Raw genomic sequence first — 22,473 nt, 5'->3', positions numbered from 1 at the left:
ATTGGTGAAGTTCAATGGCTGTGCTAGTTGTCAGTTATAGGAAACACATAAATACATAAAATTCTTAGAGATGATCTTCCTTAGGACTTTAAGCAATGTTCTCTGGCCCCAGCTGCATTACAGTTGTGGAAAGGTACTTACAAATACAGGTTTGGGGAATTTACCTCAATGTTAACTACACACAATCTGCATGGATAAGAGATCAAAAATCTACATCAAAAAAAAAAAATCTACATTTTTAAAAACTCCTTCCCTAGATGATTTTCATGTCTACTAAAATTTGAATGTCACCACTCTAATAGAAAATTATTCTTAGACATAAACTCCTAAGCAAATCATAAAAATTAATACTAAAGAAATTAGTTTACTGCAACTCATCTACATCAATGGATTTGCCTAAACGTCTATCCTGAATGAAAAGAAGCAAGTTCAATTTGCTCCTGGAGAGGGGCTTAAGGATATATATATATATATATATATATATATATATACACACACACACACACACACATATCTTTTAAAGATTTTATTTATTTATTTGACAGAGAGAGAGAGAACAAGTAGGCAGAGTAGCAGGCAGCAGGAGAGGAGAGGGAGAAGAGGATCTCCGTTGGGGTGGGAGCCTGATGTGGAGCTCAATCCCCAGATCCTGGGATCATGACCTGAGCTGAAGGCAGTCACTCAACTGACAGAGCCACCCAGGCATCCCTGCTTAAAGATCTATAAACATCACCAATTTATAAGTCATATGGACAAGTTGAGATGCATTTCCATTTAATAATCTTTCAAAGTAAATGTCATTTATTTTAGATTCTATATTCTGCTTTTCAAAAGATGTGCCTGCCTGAAATCTAAAGTCACATTTAAATCTACAGGTGCCAAGAAAGAATAGAATAAACAGAAGTGACAGAAGGACCAAAAGTGAAATATCAGCCCAGCTGCCTGTAGGCTGCCAATATATACACCAGAAAGCCACCCCAGACATATTCAAGGGAATATGAATGAGTGAGTCTGGGGTTGAGATTCATGTTTCAAAGCCAACTCTAATCTAAGACAGAAGGAGAGTTATGTTTCTAAGAAAAGTAAAAGAGGATGCTGTAGAAGAGAGGTTTCCAAACTTTGCTATAAGTTTAAATCACCTAGAAAGCTTAAAAAAAAAAAGTCAGTTGTTGTTTTGTAAATTATTTATATTTTCTGAATATAAGAACTTGGTCAGAAGTGTGATTTTCAGTTTTTTTTCCAATCTCAAGCTTATCATGTGATTAACAGTGACTTTCACAGACCAAAAGTTTTCAAATTGGATAATTTCCAACTTATGTTTTCTTTAATGGATCTTCTTTTTTATGTAATATCTTGAAATTCTTTGCCTAACCAGAAGCCACAGATATTTTTACCTAAGGTTTCTTCTAGAAGTTTTAGTTTTATGTTTTACATTTTTATTTGTAAAACATTTTGAGTTATGTTTTGTGTAAGATATGAGATATGGTTTTGAGGTTTTTTTCTGTTTTTGCCTATGGGTGTAAAATTGTATATAATGTGTCCTTTAACTTCAAATTTTCTCTTGTCTTTTGTTTTCAACTGATTATGATATGCCTAAGTGTGTTCTGTGTTTGTTTGACTGATACTTATCTTGCTTGATATTCTCTGAACTTGTTGAATCTATGATTTGGTGTCTGTCATTAATTTTGAAACACTGTCAACTATTATTTCTTCAAATATTTTTTCTGTGCATTTTTCTCTTTTCTCCTTTAGGCATTTTAGTAAGGCATAAAAATAATTTGATATTATCCCACAGTTTTTGGATACCCTACTTTGCTTATTTATCTTTTCCTTCTTGTACTTATTACTCTTTTGTTTCAATTTAGGTCATTTTTTTAAAAGATTTTATTTATTTATTTGACAGAGAGAGACACAGTGAGAGAGAAACACAAGCAGGGGAAGTGGGAGAGAAAGAAACAGGCTCCCCGTTGAGCAGGGAGCCTGAGGTGGGGCTCAATCCCAGGACCCTGGGATCATGACCTGAGCTGAAGGCAGAAGCTTAATGGCTGAGGCACCCAGGCACCGCAGTTTGGATCATTTTTGTTGATGTGTCTTTGAGTTTACTAATTTTTTCCTTGGCTGTGCTGAGACCACTGATAAGTTCACATAGAGGCTGTCTTCATTTCTGTTACTGTGTTTTCCATTTTTCACTTCTGTCATTCCCTTACAGTTTTTATTTTTATTTTCTTACAGTTTTTTCTTACAGTTTCCATACCTTATGAAATTACTCATATAATTATTATCATTATTACATCATTACACATTTTCCATTAGGCCATTTTTATAGAGTCTTTTATAGTTATTTTAAATTCTTCAGTTAGACAATTGCAACATCTCTGTAATAGCCACATCTAATTCTGTTGATTGTTTTGCCTCTTGGGAGTGTGTGTATGTGTCTGTGTTTGATTTATGTAAAACATTAGGGGTAAAAAGGTTATGAGCTTAGAAAGGGGCACACTTTTCCTTCTTTCACATACTAGGCCTTTAGTATGGAAGCTCATATTAATCAAAGCATCATCTTGGGTTTGAGATTTCTTGTTGCTTTCTTACTTGGAATGCATGGCAGGCTCAAATTCCTCTAGTGATAACATGTTTAGATTGGGGGCTGGTTGGTCAGTGGTTGTTTCTCATTCCCTGCTCCACCCTCAGGTTTAGGTCTTCCCTTTATATGTACTACATAGAGGGTCTGCTCTCTTTGCAGTACTGCACTGTCTTTTACTCAATTCTTCTTATCTTCGTAGAGGAAGTGGGGCAGGGATGGCATTTTCTGACATTCTGTTTAAACTTCAGTCTTGGGACACTTGGATGGCTCAGTGGGTTAATTGTCTGCCTTTGGATTGGGTCATGATCCTGGGGTCTTGGGATCAAGCCCCACATTGGGTTCCCTGCTTAGCAGGGAGCCTGCTTCTCTCTCTCCCTCTGACTCCCCCTGCTTGTGCTCGCTCTCCCTCTTATTTCCTCCTTCTCTCTCTCTCTGTGTCAAATAAATAAAAAGTATTTAAGAAAATAAACTTTGGTCTTGAATATATACCATTTCCTTGGGTCTGGGGAGCAAAACCTTTAAAAACCTCTTGCCTATCTTCCAGCTATTGTTCTGGACCAAGCATATATTCTTGCTTCTCCTTCAGGGGTAGAGGTAGTTTTTCTGTTTCCCTCTCCCAGCTCCAATGAGTTTTTTACCATTACTGTAGGGGCAACAGTTTTTGTTGCCCTCCCAGTCCTGCATAGCAAGGCTTTTTTCCATAGAGGAGAAGCATCTGGGAAGTTTTGTGCCCCTTCTACAGCATCTGCTCTTCTCCCCCTCGCCCACACCATGGAAGACTCTACTCAGGACTCTCCTCATCTTCTCAATGACTGCTTGTGATTTGTAGAGATTCATAGAGAATATGAACTCCTCCCTTCTCCCATACCTGTGGATTTCATGGTCTTACAAGTGTCCTTCTGGCCACTCACTTTTGCCAATTCATCAGCTCTTCTAGCCGAATACTTCTACATCTACCCCAGTAAGCAAGCTCTTAAGTTCCATCTCGGTCCACATTTCAGGTTAGTTTTCAACTTTGCAACCTTCGCTCTCAGATGGATTCAAGGAAGTTCTGAACTTACAAATTGCCCAGATTTTCTTGTTCTTACTGTAAGGGTGGAAGTAATACTCTTTATACTCTTTAGACCCCAACACCCATCATTTCACTTTTGATTTTTCTGTAATGTCATTTAATTAAACTGTTACACTCATAAGAAGCAGGTAGTTGGGTTTTTTTGTATTTAATCTAATTATTCTTCATTATGTAAATGAAGTATTAATGCAATTACTTACTAATATACTGATTTTATATCTGTTTCTCATGTTTCATATATCTTTTGCTCTTCATTTCTGTCCTTTTGGACCACTCTTTTATTATTGTAGTTTTCCCCTTTTATTTTTTTTTATTTTTAAAAATATTTTATTTATTTATTTAAGAGAGAGAGATGGAGAGCATGAGCAGGGTGAGGGGCAGAGGGAGAGGGAGAAGCAAACTCCCTAAGGAGCAGAGAGCCTGGAGTGGGGCTTGATCCCAGGACCTGGAGAGGATGTCCTGAGCCAAACGCAGCCACTTAACCAACTGAGTTTGGTTAGTTTTCCCCTTTGAGGTAGTAGATATGGGGGCACTTGGGTGGCTCAGTTGGTTAAGCATCTGCATTAGGCTCAGGCCATGATCCCAGGGTCCTGGGATGGGACCCTGCATGAGACTCCTTGCTCTATGAGGAGCCTGGGTCAAGCTCCATTTATCAGCCTACACCTAAAATTGACAAGTGTTCCAGGGAAAAATTGATAGTTAATTGTCTATTCACTTATAAATTATTCTTCCCATCTCTGGAATTTTAGACCAAGTAGTTCCTTAGATTTCCACATCTCTCTGATATTTTTAAAAATATGTTTTATATTCCCCCCCTTTTTTTTTTAGCTTTGAGGCATTTTATTCTAAAAAGCTAGCACTTGTATATACCAACAAGAACTTAAAATTCATCACACATTTACCTCATTTTTTAGCTTGACCTTCTACTAAATCTTTAGCTTCATTGATTTTGGCTGCTATATAAGGAGATCCTCCCTTGTCTGGATGATTTAAAAGCATAACTCGTCGATGAGCATCTCTTATTTTTCCTTTATTGGCAATAGGACTTGCACCTAGTATTAATGCTGCTTCTCATTTTGTCATTTGGTTTCAAACCCAAATAGCCAGCGCTGAAGACAGATTTTGGTAGACTCTGAAAAACTTGTTTTATTTGAGACTCCATATGTTTAATGGCTTGCAAAACATAATGGCTTGCAAATCCTGCAGCAGCAATGGTCAGTCCCTGTTTTTAATTCCTTCTCTGGCTTTTTCTGGTTGTTGTTCACAGGAGCATAATCCACATTCTTTCATAACCAGCCAAGAACTACTTACTACGTCCTGTTTGTAAGTAGAAGACACCTTACCCATTCCTTAGAACATAATTGCAATTGGCCCTTTAGAAAAGCAGTGTTAAATGAGAATCTCCATAAGATTCACCTTGATCTACACATTTATTTTCTTAAATGTCAACAAATATCATTACTTGCAAACTCCTTAAGTATTTTTGCCCAATATTAAGCTGAATACAATTTTTATGTGATCATGTTAACTAAATGAAAGAACCCAACGACCCATGTGAAAACTACAAAGGTTAATTTAGAAATGATGATACTAATACTAACAGATTAAGGTAAGAAGTACCCATTTATGAGAACTGGGTCTCTGAATGTTTTTTTTTTTCTCTCACTTCTTCTCTTGGGTTATTTGTCCTAATTTTATTCAATTATAAAAATTCTTTATATTCTAGATAAGTTATTTACTTTCTATATGTTTTGCAAATATCCTTTCCAAGTGTGTGACTCATCTTTTCATTGTTTTAGTAGTGTCTTTTGAAAAACAGAAGATTTGAATTTTGATACAGTACAATTTACTGATTTTTTTCTATGGATCACATTTCTAATGTGTATGTATGAAATTATTGCCAAAACCAAAGTCACAAAATTTTCTCCAATTTTTTCTTGTAGAAGTTTTATAGCTCAAGTTCTTGCAGTTAGGGCACTTTTCTTAATTTTTGTGTTTGTGTTTGTTTTTGTTAATTTTCAAGTTATGAGTCAAATTCCCAAAGGACTTGGAATATATATATATATATATATATATATATATATTCCAATATCCATATTCAGTATGCCTACCCTATTTGTTGAAAAGACTTTCTTTTCTTCACTGCATTGCCTTGACACTTTTGTCAAGTTTGTGATGAGATTGTGTCTCCTATCTACTCTCATGTGGTTTTTCTTTTCATGTTCACCCAACATAGTCATTACTTAGCCAGAATTTAGCTTTTTAAAGAGGAAATTATTTCATATATAGTTGCAGATTGAGTGTGTCTTGTGTGAGGAGTTGAGTTCGGGATCTTCCTATGTCACCATGTTGAACCAGATGTCCCCTGTTGAATATCATATTGATTTCTATCTGGACTCTATTCTTTTCTATTTATCTATATTTCTATCCTTATGTCGGTACCACATTGTATTTCAGTATTTTTGAAATGAAGGTTAAAATGTCTAAATTATCTTTAAATATATTTCACATGCTTTGAAATCAATAGTTTATTGATTTGCAATATCTTAATGCTTAAAGATTTAAATGACTGAAGTAACATCTTAAAAATCATATAATTTAAAACACTGATAATCATAAACAAATGTTAACAAAACAGAGAAAAGAAGCTTTTAAGATTAAAAATAAACTCTATGATCTTATAAAACTGCAGAGAACTCTGACTAGAGAAAGTAAGTTATGGAAATTATGAAAAGGGGGAAATTATGGATGACTTAGCAGAGTAGGCCATATTAGTTGCATAGGAGACCATTGAGGAAATTTTTGGGGTGGGGATAAATACCTGATCCCCACCCCAAAGATTTAAGTGCTAACAAAAAAGAGAAAAGGGGCTTTTGAGGTAAAAATAAACTCTATGATCATATAATTTATATTATGATGAATTATTATTATGCATTATTTTGAAATAGTACCAGGTTTGAGAATGACATGACAATCAAATGAATATTCTGGAAATAAATAATCAAACATGTTTAATCATTATGGAAAGAACATAAGAAAATAAGTATATAATACAGAGGTAAAAGCTGCAATGTAAGATATTTGGGCATCAGCTAAATGTCAGACATATACACTATTATTTTTAATAATTATTAAGTTATGTGGAATGACAAACATTTATGCAGACACACATATTTTATGTCAAGAGCTCTGACTTCTACCTGGCAGACTACCATTTTTAAAATATTTCAGTTTGAGTTCCCCCAGAAGCAGATCCTTAGACAGTGACTCAGTGCAATTACTCTATTTGGAAACCATAGTAGGGGAGTAGAGAAATGTTAAGGAAAGAGAAGGCAGCCAATAAAGGATTCATTATCAAGCTAGCTACCACTATGATTGGCTAGAGCTTGATCCCATGGAGAAACTCTGGGAAGGGTGCAAAATGAGAGGTGAGGAAATTGGCATATTTATGCACCAGCACCTGAGAATTACAATTTGAGGGATTTGGGTGGGAGTGTTACTTCTGTTTTTTCAAGGCTTTGGAAATATACCTTAGGCAAAGAGTGACATTCATTAGCAGCTGGAAGCCCACCAGAGTACACACAATTGGTAAGTCTGAAGGAAAAGGGATGAGGCACAGACAGATCTGTTTCAGTGTACTAGGGAACTTTAGATTCCATTTAATATGTTATTCATAATCTTCACAAACACTACAATGAGGGCTTTTTTTATCCCCCCATCTTCACTTTGAAGAGAGAGAGACCAAGACACACCTGATAAATAATGGTAGTATGCCTTTTATGTACCAGGCACTGTTCTAGACACTTGGCATAGAGTGGTGAAAAAAAGAGACTAGAAATATGTGCACATGTAGTTTATATTGTAGTGGAGGAGAATGGCAACCATATAAACAAATACAGCTTCAGATATAGATAAGAGCTGAGAAGGAAAATAAAGAAAAGTAAGGGAATTGAGAATGACAGTAGTACTTTTTTAGATAACTAGTTTAGGGAAGACTGCTCGTAAGAGATAAAATTAAAAATGAATGCAGTGAAGGAGCTAGTGGGTAAATTACTACAAACAGAGGAAACAGTACGTCCACAGCCCCCAAGGTGGGTCTATCCTTGGTGCGTGTAAAGAACAAGGAAGAAATTGTGCTAGAACAAAGTGAAGGGAAAGGAAATTCATCGGGAATAAGGTGAGATAAGTATATTTTCTTAGGCCATGATAGGAACTACATATTTAACATTAGATTTAAACCTGTGTGACAGGTAAAAATAGACAAGGGAAAACCAGTTACATAGTTGAGGAACAATGTTTTAAATGACTCTTCCAAGAAAATAGAATTATTAAATTTTTGATCTGCAATTCAAATTTGTCTTCCTTCCAAGTTGATGAATTATGTTATGCTGCCTCTCCTTTATAGCGTAATATTTTATTTCTTTAGAACTCTTGAGGAATTTGTCTTTTTGCCAAACCAAAACAAGGGAAAGCCCCCCACCCCGCCAAATTGGTAAATTTAACAGAAATTCTGTTGACAACCTGAATTTAATAAGCTTATGGCTGCCTTATTTTTTTCAAATCCTAGGAAGTATGAACATTTTAGTCTTATAGCACTAATACTTCACTAGTCTTTGACTGCCAACCCTCAGCATTATCTTGTGAGACTCCCAGCCTCACTGAAATCTCAAATTGCTGCTTTTCTGCCTGCTGTGTGCTGTGAGTTGAAAAGAACCCAGAGTCGTTTGTTTCCTCCCCAAGCCGGAGATATTTCATGAATTCTCATTTATTTCAGAGATGCTTTCTTTCCCTTGTGGGAGACGCTGAAGTCTCAAAGGTCAACAGAAAGCCTTGGAATACGTAGCCTTTTTCATCTTACTAACAGCAGGGAAAGAGCAGAAAGAAAGAACCTAACAGTAAGAAGACATAAAGAATAAAAAGAAATGGCAACGTGATTCCATTTATGTTTTTCAGGCAAAGAAAGAAAACAAGACTAACTGTAGCACAGTTATAATTACTGGTTAGCATTCTGGAACCCTGCTGGGTTTGTCATGCCGCAGGAATACCGATGGGTCTGACTCTAGGGACTTTGGTCTAACTCTTCACAAACTGCAGATTGGCTTTTACAGGCTTCCTGAGTCAGCCCTCACCAGCTTTAGCCTTCCCAAAGCTCCATTTTGGTATTAATATTAGAGAGGAGGCCATTTCTCTCTTCTCCTTTTCTCTCAGAGATGGAATCATCTTCTTTGATTGCCTACATTGATAGTAAATCCCTCTGCCATTAGCAAAATACTTGAAGGACTCTGGTGGCTGGGTCCTAGATAATAATACATTAGGTAAGCATATGGTCTGCCCTTCACAATACTAGGGTCAACAAAGATAAAAGGGGTAGTGGAGTGGAGCAGGACTGCTCGCCTAGAATTCCAGCTCCATCACTTACTAGTTATGTGGGAAAATTGCTCAAGCTTCAATGCCTCAGTTTCCTTATCTGAAAAGTAGGGATTATAATAATCATATTTGCCTTGGGATTTTAGTGAATTAATACAGAAAACAGTATCTGGAATGACTCTTCTCATGGTAATGCAGATTCACACATAATCTTATTCACTCCCAGTCTTTGCCCAGCTCTTGAGTCCAGAATTCTACCTGCCATATATCCCAGGACTGGAAGGAAGAAATGGTGTCACCTAATTAGTTGATTGCTGGAATCACTCATGCTGTTCTGGAAATCTCAGTCAGGATTTCAGGATCAGAAACATTGTTCCCAGATGGCATCAATCCATAGCCAGAACAAGGGTGGATTATAATTGCCCCACAAGATTCCTAGCCAACTAATAATAAGTTTTCAATAATGCTTTTCTGGCATGCTGAATCACTCACCGCACTGAAGAGGAAGTCTGAAGAATAAATAAAGCATTTAGGAATCAGAGTAGCATTATTATGTAACTGTTGGTTATTATTGTTGGTATTGGTCCTCTGGGAAAAAGAGACCATGTCAAGGCTAATGCTCACAATTTCTACATGCCCATCTCATTGAGACAGTAAAAGAAAAACAAACTATTTTGTAACACTAATACTGAAAAGGGGATTCTGGAGTTATAAAAATAGAGCAAGAGATAACCACAAAAATTTTCACTAGCTGCACGAGGTGAAGGGAGAAGTAATTGGAATTAAGAAGAGAATTTATATAAAGCTCATATCTTAACTGAGATGTATATCTTGTAAAAAATGAATTTTTTAAATGATAGTACTGGGCACCTGGGTGGCTCAGTCCATGAAATCTCTACCTCAGCTCAGGTCATTATCTCAGGGGCCTGGGATGGAGCCCCCACATCAGACTCCCTGCTCAGTGGGGAGTCTGCTTCTCCTTCTGACCCTCCTCCCTGTTTGTGTGCTCTCTCTCTCTCCCCCTGTCTCAAATAAATACATACATACATACATATATACATACATTAATAAATATTATTTTTAAAAATAAATAAAATAAAATAATAGTGACTGTATCTTATTCATCTCCTCTCGGGTCAGTATAATAAGTAGAATATCTCCAAGGGTATCAGTAGAGCTGCCCCCCCCTTTATTTCGCTGTAGTTATTTTTATCATATTTTTATGGCCAAGATTTTAGCATTAAGTATTTAAGAAGTGAGCAAGAATTGGAGGAGGTGCCTCACAGAGAAAGTGCCTGCCAGTCTCCCAAGCAATTTTTCTACTCTTTGAATGCAAGGATCTCATGTCTTCAATCTGAATGTCCTCATATGTAAATGGGGGTACTATGACATGCAATGTAGGTTACATATCCCACTCAAAGGATAATCACCCTTCCTCAGATCTCTAAATCAAACTTAGAAAATGAAGCATTGCTGGCACAAACAAACTAGAGCCTCCTTCTATTAGCGTGAATTATAATGCCAGCAAGGTCAAGAAAGAGGTGGGATCAAAGTGTGCTAAATCCAAAGCAAAGATCGATTTCTGTGACTATAGGAGGCACTTAAAACACTCAGTGAGACCTGAGTGACTTGAACAGAATGGCTTCATCAAAGATAAGGAGGTCTTTGCCCATTGGAACTCGGGCCTCTTACTTTGTACTGGTTTAAGGTAAATAATTAGTATTTTCTGGCATTTGTTGAATGATTGGTCTTCTAAATCAAAACTGTGTTTTTCATTTTTCAACCTCATTACCATAAGCCAATATCAAGTAATTTTTCATCCTGACTTTTCCTGTCATTCATGGTAACAGCCTTTTCATTACTTATGTATCACCAACCATACACACATTTGCTTCTGCATTTAAATATTTTTCAAGCATAAATTTGTCTTAGATATTCACATCCAATCTTGTAGCCCTGGGTATGCAATCCAAACCTCAAGAAATAACAGTTCAGCTTGAAAATTCAGGTATTTATGGAATGAGAAAGCTAGTTCATTAGTGGGCAGAATAGAAGTCAGCAAAAAATAGCTTTGTTTTCCCGTGAAGGTTTCAACACTTAGCCTAAAGTATGGAAATTTATGAATGTTTAAATCACATTTCTGAATCTTTTCATATTCAGCCTCAAATGCAGACAACAGATTTTAGTTATATATGTAACTTTAGCTTTTTATATATAAATATATACATCTGATTTAAAAGTAAGCTAATTTAAAAATTTTTTCTGAAAAAATATTCTAAGAAGAAACATATTTTATTAACTTTATTTTAATAATAAAGCATTTATTAATAACTTACATGGTATAGAGGAAGATAGTACTATTAGCAATCTTCCACCAAGTATCTTGGGTATATATGCTTATAAATACTGGAATGACAGAGTTTAAGAGCCTGAGCTTCAGTGGCAGGACCTGAGTTCAGATTTTGGCTCTACCGCTTACTTAATTTGGGTAAGTTGCTTATCATCTTTATGTCTCAGTCTCCTCACTGATGAAATGAATAAAATAGCATACCTGCTTTATAACATTGTGATGAAAACTAAATTCCACAAAGTGGAAAAATTCCTGGCATAAAACAAGTACTCAATAAACATCACCTATTACCAAGAGGCTCAGCAATGAAAAGTCTCACCTAATTTCAATTAATTTAATAGTCTCAAATAGTGCATTCTATCATACTTATTTCAGTTCAGTAAGATCAACTTCAGACACAATTTTCACTTAAGTTCCTCTTCACTTTCTCGTTAGGCTTAACCCAAAACATATATGGAAAGAGGTTCAACCTTACCAATATTTGAGCAAACTGAAGTAGCAAAACTCCCTTTTCACTTTCAGATTAATTAAGTGTAAAAGGAACACTAAATCTCATTGTAGACATGGGATGCACTGTGAGGAAGAGTCCTCTTCTACTATTGCCAGTAATCTAAACTGGCACAGATTTTTCTGGAAGACAATTTGGCAGTATATATTCCAAATCTTAAAATATATATTCCTGTTGATCCAGAAATTCAGCATACAGAAATTAATACTAAGGAAGCATCAGAAAAATGGGCAAAGATGAATAAACAGAATGGTCACTGAAGTGTTATTTCTAACAGCTTCAAATTAGAAGCTATTAAAATATAAGTGCAAGTCAATGATATTGGGCCATGTTCATAAAACAGAATTCAGGGGCGCCTGGGTAGCTCAATGGGTTAAAGCCTCTGCCTTTGGCTCAGGTAATGATTCCAGGGTCCTTGGATCGAGCCCCGCATCAAGCCCCGCATCGAGCCCCGCATCAAGCTCTGCATCAGGCTCTCTGCTCAGCAGGGAGCCTGCTTCCCTTCCTCTCTCTGCCTGCCTCACTGTCTACTTGTAATCTCTGTCTGTCAAATAAATAAATAAAAGCTTTAAAAATAAATAAATAAAACAGAATTCAATTAGACCATTCATAAGGTTGATGGTTTTGATACAGAAACATGATTAAGTGAAAATAGCATTATCACCAGTATGATTCACTTTGTAATATGCATATATGTGTGCGTGTGCCTGGAAAAATTCTGAAGGGTATACATCAAAATGTTACCAGTTGTTATCATTGAATGATAGAATTATATGTGATTTACTTTATGCTTTTCAGTAAACTATTTTATAAGGAAAATATATTTACTTTTACAATCATAGAAAGGCCTGTGAAACTGGTTAATAAAAATGTAATTCAGAGAAACCCTGAAATCTATAGAAAAGCATCATGGTGTTAAACTATTAGACAATAGAGAACCATTCAAAAATATGATTTTATATTCACTTTAGCTTTTTTATGTCTCTAACAAAATGGTCTTCAGTATGGGCAGCAAAACCTGACAGAATTTCAATCAAGGAGTCTCTGGACCTATACCTGGTATAGAATTTTGGCTTTTTGTTTTGTTTCCCCTTTACAACCCACACCCTCAGGGCAGTTTATTTCAGTTAATGGTCCTTCAGTCTGGCTGCTAGGTATATTTTGGAATTCATTGAATCATTGATGTCATTGACCTGGGCCAAGTGTGATTCAAGGTTAACAGGACTAAAAGTCAAAATGAAAAAGAAGTCCTCTGGTCTACAAGAAAGGCTATCATCGAAGAGCTATTCCAGAACAGTGGAGTTAATGAAAAGCTATCTGTCTTCTGTCAGTAACACCAAAATTCTAAAGATCTGTATTTTTAACCAATCCAAAATAATGGTGAAATTTGAGATAGGGGAGAGTTTTACAAAGGGAGATGGACAACCCCAAATCGATGATCCAAATTTTATGCTTGGTTAGGAAGAGTGGTGAGGGATAGGCAAGTATTTAAATAATAGCACTTTCATTTTGGTAAACTGAAAAATATTTCACTTCTGAAGATTAGTTAATAGAAGGCCATAAGAAAGAACTTTTTTAACCATCTGAGGGCATCAGAGTCAAAATGCCTATTAGAAGTTTTCTGTCAATTGATGAATTTTTGCACACCATATCTGAAACTAATGATGTACTATATGTTGGCTAATTGAATCTCATTTTAAAAAAAGAGTTTTTGTGACTAGACTTACAAAAAAGGGGAGGCACATGCATTGTTGTATATTGTTTATAAATATTATATATTCAAAATAAGGTGGCTGGGGAGGCCCTTTTCAGAAAATGTTCCAATGGGAATTTATCTGACCCACTGATATTTGCAAAGTCCACATCAGAGTGTGCTAAGACAAATGTTTTAACAGAATCATCCCTGTGGTGATGTCTGTGTGTGAGGGGGAAGCAACTAAGTGCACTGAAGTGAGAAACATTCAGGAAGTAAAGGGAAAGATAAACACAGGAAAAATCCATTAATCCAGGAGTTAAGAACTCTGTGTTCTCTCATTTCTCTGAATGAATCTCAAATCTTAATCTCTCACTAATCATTATAAATAAAGACACAAACTATAGATTTCTAAAGATTTTTTTTATCACTGTAGTGTTGCCTTAGTCTCTGCCTCTGTGGACTGCCATATTATTTGAGGAAGCGAACTACAAAGTGGCAAATTTTAGTCAGAAATTATAGACCTAGTCCATTCATGAAAATGCATTTTCCTTCAGAAGACCACTAGGATCTCACATTAATGTGACATAGATAGACAGGAGATTTAAGTAAACAAATAAAATGCAAGTGATCAAGATGCTCCTCTCAAATATATCCCTAATACATAATGACAAACACAGATACACATGAGGAAAAATTTCAGTGACTTGACAGATCCCATGTTACACATGACTCTTCTTTACCTCTTTTCCTTACTCCCTCCTTCCCTCTTTTCTTCCCTCCTTCCCTCCCTCCCTCCCTGCCTTCCTTCTTACTTTACTCCCATACTTTCTTCTTCGTGCCCTTTAAGCAAAAGTTGCTATTAAGTTTCAGGACACTTTTAAGGGAATATTTTTATTCACAAATTATATATTCTACAGAATATACAAGCTAGGGAATTGACTTAATAGGGCACATGTTTTTAACATATGATAAGGAGTCAATTTGGCTGATGAGATAATTTCTAAATATTGTTTTAGACATTGGCCATTCTAAATTTCAATAAGCACTTTACTGCTTTACCCCAGAAAACTTTAGTGAAAGAAATAGATAGAAAGAATAATAACTAGATCAAAAAGAGCTCACTGCAATTGCAGAGTGATGATCATAATAAATAGGAATGAATTCAATCAATGAGAAGGATCTGATGAAAGAGGTCAAAGATAGATGCTAAGTGTCATTTCCCTCACATTTTTATACATGAGCTTCTTCAGATACTGAAGAAATAGAGAAAATACATTAATTTTATCTTCACATGATATAGACTAAGCATCATCATAAAAGCTACACATATAGAGGGAAAACACAGAGAAATCTTAAAATCACTGAATGATTTATCTGGGTAACTGGAGGTTCCTTAAAAAAAAATTGTGTAGTGACAGGGGTAAATGACTGAATTAGAAACAACACATGACTACCTCTAATGCTTAAAAATTTTCAGTGACTCCTCACTTTTTACCTTAGCATGTCTTCTACTGCTTTTCAACATACACTCCACCAGAGTTTCTGGGGAATCTGTTTCCTCTCTGGCCATAAGCTCTCCAGCTCAAAATTGCCTCTAGGCCTTTAATCTAGTTGACCTCTCACACTCTACCTCTTCCCCATTACCACTCCAATGCCACTCACTCTGCCCAGTGTCCTCTCCTCTCATTTAAATCCAACCCGAATTCCACTTCTTCCTGGAAGCCTTTATGCCCATTTCAACCTACATTGTTCCCCACAGTCTCTGAACTACAGAACACTTAATATGCTCTCGTTTTATTCTCTTGCTATCTCCTGTGAGTCTAGTTTCACCAAATATAATCTCTAATTACAGTGTTTATGTTCAAAAGTAGAGACTAAAAGTTGCATCTTTATTTTTGACTGAATTGAGTGGGCTGCACGATGATAAGCATGTGGATTGATTGTTGCCAAGTAACTTTAATAATAAATTATTTTACCTTTTTCATGTTATCAACATATCTGAGACTTTGTGGCATGTTAGTGGTCAATCTTCACAGTCATGTAATGAACAAACCTTTACTAAGCCTCTTCTACCTGCTAGGCATTATACTGTGAGAAACAGTATTAACATGACTCAGGCTCGTAACTTAATAGATAACAATCCTGGACTTTCACATGAATAACATTTTATAGTTTCTGAAACAATTTGACATAGTTGATTCTAATTTAAAACTCATAGTAATTCTTTATCGCTGGCATTGAATGGAAGCTAGTGGTATATTAATCAGTCTCCAAAGCCAAATCTCTTATCATTTCCATTGCTGTTAGGAGGCCTAGTCCTACACAGCATCTCATACCTTCAGCCATGACCTGCAGAGGAGGGTCATAACTCAGCTTTTTGTTACCACTGTTCCCTTTTCATTGGCATATTCTGGTGTCATTGACAAATACAGAATCTTCTGGGCTCTCCCACAGAGCAAAGTGGGCTGATGCATTCTCCCGAATTACTTGGCATATCCACTCTAGTATGTTCAGTTCACTTAGGTTTTTGACACTTTATTCATTGCCATGGTAGGTATAGCATTTTTAACTAGGGTTGTCTTCCTCCAAGATCCTAGGAGCCACCCTCAAAGACAACATTAACACCATTTCCTAAAGTACTTTTCAGGGTGTTAAAAAACCTGTGTTACTCAAAAGTACCCCCATAAAAACACTCCCTTATCTGCCTTTATGTTCTTTCCTGATTGATCCAGAAGCTTTAGGATCCAGTTCCATGGATGTTCTCCCAGTTCCTGCTGTTACATGTTGGCTAGGATTTGCAGCTCCTCACACCATAGCCCCTTTCCTCTCTTATCAGACTCAGCACTTCCATAGCTGGGCCATATTTACTGACCTGGTGGCCAAGGAAAGAAGTGATGTCAAGGCAAAGGATTCTACATAATCTTCAAGCCAACAGAGAGCACTGAACTTAACAAGAGGTGATTAGGAAACTCTTTTCAGGCCCAGATTATAAAGGAGAACCTGGGGATTCAAGACTTTTGGGATTATCAACGCAGATTTCCTCTTGCTATGTCTCAGCATCCCATCCCTCCAAATATGTCCCTGTCTTTGGCACTGAAAACTTGCCAAATCTGAGAACTCAGCCACTTCTATAATTCTGCTACTTTTATAATTAAACTGATCTTCAGATTTCTGGAGATGAGAGTATTTTTATATGCTGCAAAGGAAAACCTCTGGCTTTCACGCTCACTTTTCAATTGGTGATTAAACATTCTCAGTGTTCATTATCTTCTCCAATGTATTGATTGTGCAGCTATAGTCATACAATTTCATGGCCATTATAATTATTATTAATCCCTTGTTCTGTTTATCTAATACTGCATTTGAAAAAAAAAAACAAAATTATTGCTGTAATAATTTTGGTATATTTAAAGATTCTATAGGGTGGGAATTTGGACATGGTAGGGAGGAATTGTTTCTCTCTGCTTCATGAAGTTAGATACATAAGCAGGAAAGCCTCAGATATCTTGGAATTACTCAAAGAGCTGAGAACTAAGTTTATTTGAAGGAGTTGTTCCTACCTGGGCATGATTTTTCTTCCCAGGAACATAGAAATGATAGAGACATGTTTGCTTGTCACAATCAGTGGAAAGGGAGCACTACTGATATCTAGTAGATAGAAGACAGAGATACTGCTAAACATTCTACAATGTACAGGACAGTACCCCACAAGGAAGAACTATCTGGTTTCAAATGCAAATAGTACTGAGGTTGAGACATACTGATCTGGAGCCTTCCTCCATCATATATGAGGCAGTTGAGCTAGGATAACTGAAAAGCTAGGTTCATCTGGGACATCTCCATATGACAGTGTTTCTCATAGCATGGCTGTCTCAAGGTAATTGACTTTTTTATATGGTGGCAGAAAGTTTCAAGAATATGTAAGGCTGTCATTGAACTGTATACTTTAAATAATTAAAATGGTTTAAAAAAAGTAGACCATAATAAAAATCTATTGTTTAGGGGGGTATGTGTGGTTCAGTCAGTTAAGCATCTGCCTTTGTCTCAGGTCATAATCTTAGTGTCCTGGGAGCAGGCCCCTCTTGGGGAAATCCCTGCTCATCAGGGAATCTACTTCTCCTTCTCCCTCTATCCCTCTTGTGCTTATGCTCTCTCTCTGTCTCTCTCTCTCTCACTCATTCACTCTCTCAAATAAAATCTTTTTAAAAAAACCTATTGTTTAAACAAAGTAAACAAAATAAAATGAGAAAAACTGCATGGCCTTCTTTGACATATTCTCATGAATTACATAGGATCACTTCCACCATATTCTACTGGTCAAAGCAGTCATGAGTTCATTCAAATTTAAGGTTAGTAGACACAGTTCCTACTTATTCATGGTGATGTTCTTAAACCCAGGTGAGGTTCAGTGGGGTGAGGTTCGGATCCGACGGCTAAGAAAGAAGATGTCTTCAGTGCAAAAATGTGGTTTATTAGAGCATGGGGACAGGACCTGTGGGCAGCCGGAGATGCTGTCCCATTATCCTGAGGAATGGCTGATTATATACACAGGAGTTGGGTAGGTGAGAACAAAGGGGGTGATGTTAGTCTCTAAGGAATTTTGGAAGCAAGGTCTCCAGGATCTTGAGGGGCTAGCTATTGTTGGGAGAAAGGTTATTTGTTACTAGTAGTAAAAATCTTCTTGTGAGACCCTTTAGATGTTTATCAATGGGCCATATACTTGGGAATGATTCTCGACACTATCTTGGAGATCTAGAGATAAAGTTTTACATTTCTCCTATCAAGCGTCCTTATTAGTGAGATTTGGGTTTAGAAGAAATTTAACTTTATTTACATTTCCTTCTGCCTCAGCCTCCTTCAGTTTTTATGGAGGGGAGACATTAGGGCTTGAGGAACTGAGTTATTTGTCTCTGGAAATTGGGCTATTGAAAAGATAGCTTCTTTGTTGTAAATCACTACAACATTGGTAAACCAAGGGAGATGCCAGTCTTTCTTTTAGGGCAGCCAGGGGTGCCTGAGGAATGTTACACATATTACCCAGGGGAGTGGGTGGAGAGGGGGTGCAAGGTGCCAGCTTTTGCTTTGTCCTCAGCCAGCCTCCTGCTCCCTCACCAATGGGAGACATATAAAATAATAGTTATCATTGTTCTTCACCTCGGGGGTTACCCAACTCCAAAATCTCATTTTAGAGTCTGCTTCTTAGGATAATTTCTGCTTCCAATTGTCACAGATCAGGGTTCCCAGGAAACAGAAGCTAAAATTCTGAGATTGTCTTGTGAGAGATTTTTTGAAGAATACTTTCAGCGAAAACACCTGTGAAGGTGTAAGGTAAGAAGAACTGGGCAGAAGGAGAGTGAAATTTTGATGCAATTACAATGTCCTCAGTGGGCCCACAGGAGGCTCTGCAGGTAGGATTTTCCTTCAGAGATGCCTTTAATAGAAGCAAGAGTTTCAGGCTTCTGAATCTATGCATCAGCCAGTTATTGAATGCAGGCTGCTCCCTTGGAGGAGCTGTACCCTTGGGCAAAGTAGTATCAGCAGCCTGAGGGCAATTCCTCAAAAAGTGGCATTGTCCTGAGCCCTCAAGCCGAGCAGTCCTGCCCGCTAAAGAAACAAATGGCTAAAGGGGGATCTGGTTGGTACACTCCCTACAGGTCTTATTATATTTTACCAAAGAAAGCTTTTAGGATGCCCATTTAATTTATTAGGAAAGAAAATTGCCATTTGCTTTTAATGCCTGCCCTGTAATTGCCATTTGGTTAACTTTCAAATCCAATATATTTGAGATGTGCCCCTTACGCTATCACGTAATGGTTCATCACTGTAAGAATACAGCAGTTAGTTCCAACAGCTTATAGCTTGCATGCAAATAATTCTCCTTGCAGACCACATGATTCAAATATTTTAAGCGATCCATTGGGAAAAAAAAAATTATCTTTGTTTTTCTGTTCTGTGAAGAATAGTTGACCTCCGCCCACAACATATTTCATTCTTCACCTCTGAAACAGAGTTCAAATTTGTGCAGTTCCCTGAAGCTCAGCTCAGAAAATAACTGTGTGTGTTGTTTGCTATATCCCTCGCAATACTGCAGGAAACAAGATTGATGATAAAATTCCCAAACTCTCTATTATCATTAATTAAACCTTAACCCTTATCAAGGTAAAGTAAAACCTGTAGTTGTCTTTTGTTTTCTTTTTTTAGAATTACTTCCAGAAGACTTACTAAATGTTACTTTTCCATAGAAAATGCAACCCTATGCACCAGATTTTGAAGCTGAAGGTAAAAGGAAGTCAAAACAAAGGACATTGTCTCAGCAGCAGAGCCAGAACCTGCAAGAGGCAAATGAGGTCTTTTTTAAGGAAATGAGGTCTAAATTTAAGGAAACATTCACTCTTAGGTTCCAATTCTGCTCTTGCATAACCCTGAGAATGATTGCCTCCTAAAATTCTGCAGCCAGGCCTCTCTTGCCTCACCCTCCTCACTCTTTTCCCAGCTCTGCTCAGTAGTATATCTGAACCAGAATCAGATATGAAGTAAGTAGAGAAGGCTTATGTCCACATGGAATGTGTACTTAACAGCTCACACTAAGTGCCTGTCATTCTTGTAATCACCTTTTTAGTGGCTCATCTCCCAAAAGTCACTCACTTTGTACCATGGGTTCCAGGTAACCTGGCTATACCTAGTTTGACTAGGGCTTGCCAGTTATCTATGGTCCATGGCCTTTGAGGTGGTCTTCCTTGAGACCTCCGTCCAGCAGGGGCATTTCAGAAGGTAGTAGTTCACAACAGTCTAACCATCTTTGGGAGTATTTCTATGGCATTAACAGTTGAGAGAAAGCAGAGAGCAAACAAGTAGGAAATCTCAGAGAGAGGAGGTAGCAGGTGTAGAAAAAAAAGAGTCAAGAGGCAGTTAGTAGCAGGATAGAAGAAAGCAGTCCATTGAGAGTGGCAGAGTTAACTCTAGAGCATCAAACACTGTTTGAATCACAATTAGTACTTTATTTTAGAAATCCGAGTTGTGTTTAGATCCTGGCACTGCATTCAGGCTCCTGTGGCTACTGAATCTTAAACTGTGATGCTCTCGCCCTTGCTTTCATTGAAACCCAACTATTCCATACGGAAGTGTTTCTCATTTTTCTTTTTCCTTCTTATAAACCACTATTAATAGAAATAGGATACACTTGAGTGGTATAATTCCAGGGAATTTCAGTAAGTGTTTTGTCTAAAAATATATTCCCCTGGGGCGCCTGGGTGGCTCAGTGGGGTAAAGCCTCTGCCTTCAGCTCAGGTCATGATCCCAGAGTCCTGGGATCCAAACCCACATGGGGCTTTCTGCTCAGCCGGGAGCCTGCTTCCTCCCCTCTCTCTCTGCCTGCCTCTCTGATGCCAGCAAAACCCCTGCGTCCCGCCAGGGGGTCGCAACATAAATGAAAGAAAGGGAGCGAGAGAGAGACAGATATGATGTAACTCACTTTATCTTTATTGGGACGAGATCCGCACCACAATCGTTGCGGTTTGGCAGCTCGTCAAGTTGTCACGATAAGGAGACGTCGCCTCACAATCTAGACAGAGAGGTCACCGCAGAAGTTGAGACTGGGAACCAGCGAGTGGTTGGCAATGAGACTGTCGAGGCGTCGGTAACACCGGCGATGATGTTCTCCCGACAGGGAACTCGCTTCGCTCAGTCCAACCCGATGCCTCTTTTTATGTACTGTGCTAAGTCTCCTTCATAAACATATTACATCACTTGTTTTTCTCATGCTTATACATCAAAACACACACAAACACGAAAACATGTTTTTGCAACATTTTTGCAATATCATTTCACTGGTCAAAATATTTGCAGCTTATTGCTCTACGTTCATCTTTATCACTACACACACATTAGTCTTATCACTATACACACATTGGTCTAGGCTTACTTGCTATGCTTGTTTATCTGCTATAAATGTTTTTTACTTGTTTATGTTTAGTTGGAGTAGGGCAGGCTTACTCCGTTTTTATTTATTTATTTATTGCATTTATTAATTAAAGGTTCACACTCACTACACTCTCTGTCTACTTGTGATCTCTGTCTGTCAAATAAATAAATAAAAATCTTTAAAATATATATATATATCTTCCCCAGCTGCTGGCCATAGTTTCTAAAACCCCATGAGAGGTCATTCATTTGTTTGGGTCCTAAAGGTATTTCAAGTTTGGTGAATCCCCTGGGGAAATGCAAGAACACCTGAATAGAGAACATTTGGAATTGCTGCCAAACAACCTTTTGTTTTATTTGTTACTCAGTACTCAGAAGAACCACTTGGAGTAATTGAAAGGATTACCTGATAAGGGAGGGAGGGAGAACACTCCTAGATCACAAGCGTCCAAGAACTTTGGCCTCACCTAACCCCAGGGCTGGGCCCACCAGCAGGTCTTATTTCTATCTAGCCTGTATTATTTGGCTTAAAATACATTTACTTTTCTAAAAGTTGACAACTTCACTTACAAAATAAGGTGTTAAGGACACCTGACTGGCTCACTTGGTGAAGCATCTGCCTTCAGCTCCGATCCCAATCCCAGGGCCTTGGAATCAAGCCCTGCCTCCAGGGGCCTGCTTTTCCCTCTCCCTCTGCCTGCCACTCTCCTTGCTTGTGCTCTCTCTCTCTCTAATAAATAAAATCGTTTTTAAAAATAAGGTGTTAATGTGACTATTGACCAAACAAAAACTGGGTTGCCACTCTGGGGTCCTGATGTACACAAAGAATGCAGGAGTCAGAGCCAGACAGACCAGAGTTTAAATTCTGGTTCTGCTCTTTATATGCTGGGTAAGATGATAGGTTACTTTTGCTTCTCGAGGTATGTCCTCCTTTTTAAAGTATGATAATAAGGTCTATTTTATGGGGTTATTTTGAGAA

At 37.4% G+C, this 22,473-nt stretch overlaps 1 pseudogene; it reads right to left on the bottom strand.

Annotated features, from left to right (window-relative positions):
• Positions 1-4,533: 4,533 nt before the first annotated feature.
• LOC122899243 lies at positions 4,534-16,048 on the bottom strand (annotated as a pseudogene).
• Between the last annotated feature and the right edge of the window lie 6,425 nt (positions 16,049-22,473).

Source organism: Neovison vison, chromosome 2 (genome assembly GCF_020171115.1).
Source record: "Neovison vison isolate M4711 chromosome 2, ASM_NN_V1, whole genome shotgun sequence".
NCBI lineage: Eukaryota > Metazoa > Chordata > Mammalia > Carnivora > Mustelidae > Neogale > Neogale vison.
Note: the sequence above shows the minus strand (reverse complement) of the source record. Positions and strands in the feature narration are given on the sequence as shown.